We start from the raw sequence: 7,892 nt of genomic DNA on the forward strand, positions 1-7,892 counted from the left end.
CCATCCATTATCCAAACCGCTTATCCTTACTCAGGGTTGCGGGGATGCTGGAGCCTATCCATATTTATATATTATATATACATGTATGTAGTATATATGTATATATATATATTATATAAATTTATATAAGTAAATTCAGTTCCCAGCACATTTTGTGGCTCACAGCATTATCCAGTCCACAACAAGATGCCCCGTGCTTGGGCAGTCTTGGGCATTGGTAGGACAGGGTCCGATCTGGAAACAAGGGTCCTGTTAACTACCCCAACCAACCCTAAATTATCCAGAGTCCCCAGGGACATAGATCAAACAATGAACTACATCAAACAACCCAAACTACCCCAAATAATCCAAATACATACCCCAAACGATCCCAAACGAACCCAAATAAACTATCCAAACAAATACAGCAAACAAGCCAAAACAATAAAAAACTTTTATTGAATTGCGGTAACAGTTTGAGGACAGTTTACAGGTAAATGCTGAAGGTGGACGGGTTAAAATTGGTAAAAATCTGATTCAGAGTTATTTACTAACATCATAGTGCATCATCTTGGTAGCAAAACGTAATTACGTATCATAGTCCATTCAACTGATGCAGCTCAGGTCAACGTACAACTACCGTTCAAAAGTTTGGGATCACCCAAACAATTTCGTGTTTTCCATGAAAAGTCACACTTATTCACCACCATATGTTGTGAAATGAATAGAAAATAGAGTCAAGACATTGACAAGGTTAGAAATAATGATTTGTATTTGAAATAAGATTTTTTTTACATCAAACTTTGCTTTCGTCAAAGAATCCTCCATTTGCAGCAATTACAGCATTGCAGACCTTTGGCATTCTAGCTGTTAATTTGTTGAGGTAATCTGGAGAAATTGCACCCCACGCTTCCAGAAGCAGCTCCCACAAGTTGGATTGGTTGGATGGGCACTTCTTTGAGCAGATTGAGTTTCTGGAGCATCACATTTGTGGGGTCAATTAAACGCTCAAAATGGCCAGAAAAAGAGAACTTTCATCTGAAACTCGACAGTCTATTCTTGTTCTTAGAAATGAAGGCTATTCCATGCGAGAAATTGCTAAGAAATTGAAGATTTCCTACACCGGTGTGTACTACTCCCTTCAGAGGACAGCACAAACAGGCTCTAACAGGTACTATTTAATGAAGATGCCAGTTGGGGACCTGTGAGGCGTCTGTTTCTCAAACTAGAGACTCTAATGTACTTATCTTCTTGCTCAGTTGTGCAACGCGGCCTCCCACTTCTTTTTCTACTCTGGTTAGAGCCTGTTTGTGCTGTCCTCTGAAGGGAGTAGTACACACCGGTGTAGGAAATCTTCAATTTCTTAGCAATTTCTCGCATGGAATAGCCTTCATTTCTAAGAACAAGAATAGACTGTCGAGTCTCAGATGAAAGTTCTCTTTTTCTGGCCATTTTGAGCGTTTAATTGACCCCACAAATGTGATGCTCCAGAAACTCAATCTGCTCAAAGAAGTGCCCATCCAACCAATCCAACTTGTGGGAGCTGCTTCTGGAAGCGTGGGGTGCAATTTCTCCAGATTACCTCAACAAATTAACAGCTAGAATGCCAAAGGTCTGCAATGCTGTAATTGCTGCAAATGGAGGATTCTTTGACGAAAGCAAAGTTTGATGTAAAAAAAATCTTATTTCAAATACAAATCATTATTTCTAACCTTGTCAATGTCTTGACTCTATTTTCTATTCATTTCACAACACATGGTGGTGAATAAGTGTGACTTTTCATGGAAAACACAAAATTGTTTGGGTGATCCCAAACTTTTGAACGGTAGTGTATACATAAAAATTAGAAAATACATTTCTGTACATCATTATTTACAGACACAGAGGATGGAGTTGGACTGTCAAAACCCACCACACGCAGTTGAGGAGTAACAGTTTTACCCATAACACCCTGCAACTTTCTATTTTTTATCCCCCCTCCCATTTCTCCCCAATTGTACCCTTCCAATTACCCCACTCTGCAGACTACCATATGCCTCCTCCGATACATGTGGAGTCGCCAGTTCCCCCTCCCCCCCGAACAGGCACCCCAACCAACCAGAGGAGGCGCTAGTGCAGTGACCAGGACACATCCCAAATCCGGCTTCCCACCTGCAGACACGGCCAATTGTGTCTGTAGGGATGCCCGACCAAGCCGGAGGTAATACGGGGATTCAAGCCAGCGACCCCCATGTTGGTTGGCAAGGGAACAGACTGCTATGCTACCCGGACACCCCCTTGCAACTTTCTATCTTGACAAGAGCTGATTTAGTCTTCACATTACCAACGTCTTTTGTAGTTACCACAATTAGAAACAATTATTGTTTAGGCTAGCGTGGGGTTGCCTGGGGTATGTGTTTGGATAGTTTATGGTTGTGTGGGGTAGTTTGCAGTATGTGTTGGGGTTGTTTGGCATATTTGTTTGGATAGTTTGGGGTTTTTAAGGTAGCTTGGGGTCATTTTGGTTGGTTGGCACTGTTTAGGCCGGGTATGTGCTTGAGCTGGTTGAAATGTTTGGGGTAGTTTGAGGGTAAGTTAGGGTTGTTTGAGCAATTGGCAGGGCTTGGAAAGGATGAGCTCCCTTTGAAATGGCACACAGCCGCCATCATACACAGAATATATAACACGTGTTTATGAATTCCCTATAGGCCATTTGGCGGGGTCCCCAAATAGAGACATAGGACCTGCCAGTGCAGCTTAAAAAAATGGAGGGGACATTATAGCAGTGTGACATCACTTGGCAGTGGACGGGCTCAGGGATGCAAGACGGACACGGGTTAGTGAAACAGAGGGTTTTTATTTACAGGTTTCAAATGTGTTTCAGTCTGCACATTGCACGGGCCGGTGCTCAGTGGTGCTGGAGCCTCTGCTGCCTGGCTCCCCCTCAGCTTCTCCGTGTGTCGTTTTTCCTTTGCTCACATCTGTTGGTGTCAGCGCCTCAGTCCAGGACCCAACGTTACTGCAGAATATAAAGAGCAGGTTGTTAGACTTGCACACCTGAGGCTGATCATCAATCAGCCTGACTATTGTCTGCTCCCCCATGACCCACGCCTCCCCCCCACCCCCTCTCAGCTTGCAGCCAAGGCTAAACCACACCCCACTGCCACAAGCAGGCACTAAAATATAAGTACCACCTAAATCTACCCCTAAAACATCTGGGAAGGCATTGTAAAGTGGTTAGAATTGCAAAAAAAAAAATTGCTTTTACAAGACAATTTTGGGGGAAAGACCCCTTAAATCACTATCTGACTCGACCCCCAACGTGTAGTTGACTTGCCACCCTTTCAGCTGACAGGGCTGCTACGCCGGATCTACCATATGGGCAGTTTAGGCATGTGCCCAGGGGCCCCTAAGCGTAAGAGGGCCCTCCGCGATGGGAGGAAAAAAAATGTATGTTTTTTTTTATATGTCGGGCTCCACAGACATATGACGCAAAGCTTGACCCGTTCTCTTGATAATTATCCAATCAGAATGAGATAAAAAATGTGTTTCCATACGCTGACTGGTGAGCAAGAGCAGGTGGCTTACATTGCACAGATTCAAGATCAGTTTTTCTTAAGCCAAGTCACTATCAGTTAGGTTGTATCAGTGAGAAGTGTGCGGGGGAAAAAATGCCAAGCAGCAGAAAATGGACGGTGTTAACCAAAAGCCCAGGAGGGCTGCCAAACGAACGGAAAGGAAAAGGAAGTGAAAGAAGCGGTCACAATAAATAATGTCCCGCGAATAAGTTGCGTTTTTTCTCCAAAACAAAGTGAAGAAAAAGGCATTCCAATGGAGGATGTCGAGCTAGCAAGTAGTAGTTACAATAGCCTGGAAGCACCTACCGCCGGTTGCAGCAATGCACAGCCCCAGCTAGCTAGCAACGAAAACGTTAGCCTGGAAGTCCTTAGCTCCAGCAGCGACACGCTGACTCGGCTAGCTAGCAACGAAAACGTTAGCCTGGAAGTCCTTAGCTCCAGCAGCGACACGCTGACTCGGCTAGCTAGCAACGAAAACGTTAGCCTGGAAGTCCTTAGCTCCAGCAGCGACACGCTGACTCGGCTAGCTAGCAACGAAAACGTTAGCCTGGAAGTTCTTAGCTCCAGCTGCGACACACTGCCTCTGCTAGGGGTACAACAAACTAGGGAAAACGACGAAAAAACGGGAGAAGAAACGGACAAAGACGGACGAGTATGACCAAACTGTGGAAAGTAACGTTACTTCAAGCTCATTTGCAGAGGCACGATTTTGAGGACTTGATCACAGAGTTTGCAAAGAAAAAAGTCAAGATAGAATAACGTCTAAAGGTAAGAACCATTTGATTATGTTGTCTGTTCATTGAGCAGTATTATCTATTGTGATTGTGTGTTACTGTATATTTTGTTGGATGAGTTTATTTGATATGCTCTTTGCATAACACGTGTATTGCATCACTGTGGTGTGACGCATGCTGTATTGTGTTAGAGTCAGTTTGTCAAGTTCATTATATGTTGGTTTTTGCTGTTCTGCGTGAAGTTGCCTAGCTCATTTAGTGAGCCTTATTATGAAACCCGCATTCAGCTGTGCTGTGTGATTACCTTAGGATGGCATTGTTGTAAGCCTGTTCCTAGTCAGTCACATTATTATGTATCAGTAATAACTGGTGTGCTGTCTGCTTGGGTGGTTTTACATGAACATACATATTGCAATAGTCTAGACTCATACACTGCCTTGGGATGATTTAATCCATTGTTTCCTTGTCTTGTGATTTGTGAGTGAAATGGCAGTACTTGGTCTGTTTAACTGTATAGACATACCTGCTCAACTGGACTGGTTATTCAGCCTTTGACCAATAGGTGTCTGATTATGGTTCTGGTGAATTTGACATGCCAGCTTGACTGGAAGCTCAAAATAATCAAGGTGGGATTTAATGGTTGGGGCATGGTGTGAGCCTGGTGTGTGTGTGGCGTGTGTGTATGTGTGTGTGTGTGTGGGGGGGGGTATGAGCTTCAGTGTCCAGGGCCCCTGGGGGTACTAAATCCAGCCTTGCAGGACAGGAACACTTAATGTTGTGCTGTGTGACTTCCTGTAATGTGTTTGAGAGAACTTTGTGTTACCTTTCCATACTTGAGTATGGTGACAGGAACTGTAGCTTGTCTGTACTGACATGAAAGAGCAAACTCCTATTTGAGTCTATTAAACATGAGTTAAGGCGTCTTTCCTTCACAAAAAATAAAGTAGATGGGTGTGTGAACAAGAGCTAAAAGCTTTACAACTCGGGGGAAAAAAGTTCTGCTGTCTTTCATCTGTTGGGCATTCATGGGAAATAGTTTGCTAACAAGAAGGAAAAGGGGAAACTTGTGTATTACAGCAAATAAATGAGATGAAACCTGTGCACGAGTTCAGGCAGGGAATTCAAGTGATGCTCTTGTTCAGTCAGCAGGTGGGCTCACGTCTACCAAATGGCTCAGCTGGATTATATTTACACCTCGCTCCTCTCCTGCTCATTCTACTGCTGCCTGCACATCCACCTGCATGCGGTTTCTCATGGTTTCTTATTTTTTCCACCAGACATCGGAGCCCAAATGCCCAATTCAAATGCAGTTATGTTGTTTTTTGTTTTGCTTTTTCATGAGGGATTGCCAACAATAATAAAGGAAAATGGATGCAGGGTGAATGCATGAAAAATGGCTTGGCTAATGTATATTACTATTATAGAGACTGATCTTTTCATTTCTTTTTTTTCTAATCTAATCATCTCATCTATCAGTTGTCTGTGGCAGCTAAATGACTGATGATGAGAGTAAAAGCCATCAAATTTGTCCAATTTATGAAACTAATAGACAAAATGAATAGGGCGGTTACTTCTGTGAACTGAGCACACTCACGCAAAAAAGAGGAGAGAATTGAAAATTAATCAGGAAATAACTGAGTATGACAGATAGAAAAAAAATCACTGCTTAGCCAAATTGAGATAGAAAGGTATGCCGGGATGGGACTCTTCTCAGCTGTTATTTAGATGCAGGTTAGTCTGGCCTAATGAATTTAGGAAACTCGTATAAATGCTTTAATTAGTGCCAACCAAATCTGGTTGGACATATCCTGCCCTTTCCTCTCTGATGCCCCTTGTGTAACAGATTTCCCCCCGACCCCCCGAGTAGTCTTGCAATACCAGACAGAGATCTCCACCTACCAATCGTCTAGGGACTTCTAAATCCAAGATAGTTGCTACAACGGCAGTGAGAACGACCACCAACAAACCAGCGCCTACTGCCTTGGAGAATCTAGGACACGTTTGACTTGAAATGATGCTCTCCCCCATCCTCCTCCGTAGTGAAACAAACTGGAGAGACACTGAGTCACTTTGTAGCACGGAGTGAGCTTCTTAAAACATTGAAAATGGATGTCAAGCCAATTTTATTTGCATAGCCCATTATCACAAATTACAAATTTGCCTCAGTGGGCTTTACAGCAACACAACATCATGTCCTTAGGCCCTACATCGGATAAAGAACAACTCCCTAAAAAAAAAAACAGGGAGAAAAAATAGGAAGAAACCTCAGGGAGAGCAACAGAGGAGGGATCTCTCTCCCAAGACAGATAACATGTAATGGATGTTCTGAGCAACTTTACGTTATTTCATTCCATCGTATCGGATGTGTACTCAGCCCACAAGACTGGTGAAATTGAGGGTTTACGGCGATTTTGTTTAAAACTTTCAACCCTGGACAAGAAAGACGTGTTGGCTTGTTTACCAGCTGGTTACGGGAAAAGTTTGGTCTACCAAGCCTGGCCAAGACAGAAATGCATGGTGCTGGTCATATGGCCTGTGCTGTGGATGATGGAGGAGCAGGTACAGATTTTGAAAGCAAAGTGCATTCCTGCCACATACGAGGGACAAAGCGAGGCCATTGATGACCAGAATGCCACCTATGATTTCACCCTTGTGTTTGGCATATGTGAAAGCAATTTGTCTGCCATATAATCATATACACTCACCGGCCACTTTATTAGGCACACCTGTCCAACTGCTTGTTAACGCAAATTTCTAATCAGCCAATCACATGGCAGCAACTCAATGCATTTAGGCATGTAGACATGGTCAAGACGATCTGCTGCAGTTCAAACCGAGCATCAGAATGGGGAAGAAAGGTGATTTAAGTGACTTTGAACGTGGCATGGTTGTTGGTGCCAGACGGGCTGGTCTGAGTATTTCAGAAACTGCTGATCTACTGGGATTTTCACGCACAACCATCTCTAGGGTTTACAGAGAATGGTCCGAAAAAGAGAAAATATCCAGTGAGCGGCAGTTCTGTGGGCGAAAATGCCTTGTTGATGCCAGAGGTCAGAGGAGAATGGCCAGACTGGTTCGAGCTGACAGAAAGGCAACAGTAACTCAAATAACCACTCATTACAACCGAGGTATGCAGAAGAGCATCTCTGAACGCACAACACGTCGAACCTTGAGGCAGATGGGCTACAGCAGCAGAAGACCACACCGGGTGCCACTCCTGTCAGCTAAGAACAGGAAACTGAGGCTACAATTTGCACAGGCTCACCAAAATTGGACAATAGAAGATTGGAAAAACGTTGCCTGGTCTGATGAGTCTCAATTTCTGCTGCGACATTCGGATGGTAGGGTCAGAATTTGGCGTCAACAACATGAAAGCATGGATCCATCCTGCCTTGTATCAACGGTTCAGGCTGGTGGTGGTGGTGTAATGGTGTGGGGGATATTTTCTTGGCACACTTTGGGCCCCTTAGTACCAATTGAGCATAGTGTCAATGCCACAGCCTACCTGAGTATTGTTGCTGACCATGTCCATCCCTTTATGACCACAGTGTTCCCATCTTCTGATGGCTACTTCCAGCAGGATAATGCGCCATGTCATAAAGCTCGAATCATCTCAGACTGG

This window comes from Lampris incognitus, chromosome 1, assembly GCF_029633865.1.
Source record: "Lampris incognitus isolate fLamInc1 chromosome 1, fLamInc1.hap2, whole genome shotgun sequence".
NCBI lineage: Eukaryota > Metazoa > Chordata > Actinopteri > Lampriformes > Lampridae > Lampris > Lampris incognitus.